Source organism: Bison bison, unplaced genomic scaffold, assembly GCF_000754665.1.
Source record: "Bison bison bison isolate TAMUID 2011002044 unplaced genomic scaffold, Bison_UMD1.0 scf7180017864270, whole genome shotgun sequence".
NCBI lineage: Eukaryota > Metazoa > Chordata > Mammalia > Artiodactyla > Bovidae > Bison > Bison bison.
This window is the reverse complement of record NW_011494842.1, coordinates 4,112,068-4,114,678: the sequence shown is the minus strand read 5'-3', so window position 1 is coordinate 4,114,678 and position 2,611 is coordinate 4,112,068.

Genomic DNA, 2,611 nt, shown 5'->3' with positions numbered 1-2,611 from the left:
TCATGGGGTCGCAAAGAGTCAGACACGACTGAGCGACTGAAGTGAACTGAACTGAAAGTATGTATTCACACCCCTGGCCAGGAGAATTAGATTCCTTGTTTGGGAGTTCCTCCAGACCACAGAGTGGAAGCAGGGAAAGAGGATATTCCCCCAAACACAGAATGCTGTTACCTTATAAAGGAGCAAAGTATGTAAAGGTGAAGGAAACACAGAAGATTTGTATCTTGTAATAAGCTACAATCCAGAAACAAACACAACATTGTAAATCAACTATATTTCAATTTAAAAAGCAAAATATAGAAACTATTAAAATGATATTGGATCTTCTTCTCCAATTCAAAGGTAACCCTAGTTTAATGTTTATCTCATACATTTCCTTTAAAAATTCAATGGGACTTGCACATTTGCTACCAATTCCATCTTATCAATTGGCTTGGGAAGCATGAGTCATGAGTTATCAGTTTATATGTTGCCACTGTGGAAAATAAAACACATAAAATTTAAATGATTTGTTCAAGGTTATTCATCTAATGATAGAGTCAAAACTAGACCACAGTGTACAAAATGGCAAATCAGGAAATATACTCAGCCTGTCAGGTGTGACGGACATACCAGCAAACCAAGATTTTGCTGGTATGACAGGGAACTCTGCTCATTGCTACATGGTAGCCTGGACTGGTGGAGAAGGCAATGGCAGCCCACTCCAGTATTCTTGCCTGGAAAATCCCAGGGATGGGGGAGCCTGGTGGGCTGCCATCTATGGGGTTGCAGAGTCGGACATGACGGTAGCGACTTAGCAGCAGCAGCAGCCTGGATTGGAGGGGAGCTTGGGGGGGAGAATAGATACATGTATATGTACATCTGAGTCACTCTGCTGTGTGCCTGAAACTGTCACAACATTGTTAATTGGCTATCTGTTAGTTGCTCAGTCATGCCCAACTCTTTGCAACCTCATGGACTGCAGCCTGCCAGGATCCTCTGTTCATGGAATTCTCCAGGCAAGAATACTGGTGTAGGTAGCTATTTGTTTCTCCAGGGGATTTTCTTAACCCAGGGATTTACCATCTGAGTTGAAAGAGAAGTCCCTGTTTATATTCCAGTATAAAATAAAAAGTTTTTAAAAAAGATTTTGTTGATAAGATCTCATGGTCACAATATCTGGGTAATAATGTTCTTCCCTTCACCTGGCTATTTAACTTTTTGCAGCTCAAACTCTGTAGGAAAGAGAGAAAAGACTAGACACAAATTAGATTAATTTGACCAGACAAAGTAATATCTCTTTATTGAATGAAGGATGGCTTCTACAATAAGCTACCTGGAAATAACATTTGATCAAGTTTTACAAATAAAATGTGAAAGCTCAGAAGCCAATATCAAAGGAAAGCAAATAAACTTCAACATTGTGCCTTGAGTCTGAAAAGCTCAACTCTAAAAGTGTAGAAAGCAGTGTGCTTCATTAACCATACCACTGTCAAACAGGTTTGTTTTTCAGCTCATCCCAGAGATACTCACTCTTTGAAGAACATAATTTTAAAAGTCTACCTTGATTTCATTATCAAACAACTACAACTAAATTATGTGAACAACTTTAACTTTACATTTTTAAAATTAAACTAGCTTCAGAACTTCTTCCCAAGGAGATACCTGAGAAACAAGGAACTATGGATAATTTGCATGAAAAAAATATATATAGTGCATGGTTAGTATTTTAATTTTTTTTTCTTTTTGCTCTAGATATGCCTACAAATAAGAGTGATATTTTTGAACAGGTATAATGATCATCTGCCATTCAGAAATTTCTAAAATCTCTTAAACATGTACCCACATTTCCACAGCCTTATTGAGTGGTGCCTTCCCAAGATAGAATGTCTCCTAACTGCCTCCTCCATCTTCCCATACACTAGGGCCAAACAGGTGATGCACTTTCTCCAATGAAACAAGAATTCCCTGGACTCTGGTTTGAATTTGAGCTAGATGAAGGAACAGTTTCAACATGGAAAATGCATTTTGCTGGCTCTTGATTTTAAGATTGATGATACTTAGAGTTGACAGGTCAGTCAGTTTGGTGTCTGGGACTGGCAGTGGTAACATGACTGCATCTTAAATTAAGAATTTCCGTTGCGGCAGAGCCAGTATTGCTGGCACACATTATCATCTCAGGCCTATTCTGGAGTCAGAGATGTTCTGACAATGGTGTTCAAGGCCTACTAATTCTTAAAGTTTCCAATGTGAATCCATAAAACCTTTTTCTCTCCCTCCCCCCTGTTTTTGGCTTATACTAGCTTCCCTTCTAGCTCATTTGGTAAAGAATCTGCCTGCAATACAGGAGATCTCTGGGTTGGGAAGATCCCCTGGAGAAGGAGATAACAACCCACTCCAGTATTCTTGTCTGGAGAATTCCATGGTCAGAGGAGCCTGGCAGGCTACAGTCCATGGGATTGCAAGAGTTGGACACGACTTAGTGACTAAACCACAACCACACTAGCTAAGATGGATTCTACTGGCAGAAGCTAAGAACGCTGAACAAGACAAAGACATTAAGACATTCTGAAAGATGGTTGCGTGTTTAATTGCATCATAATCTGATCATTTATTTTCCAATTTTTCCAAT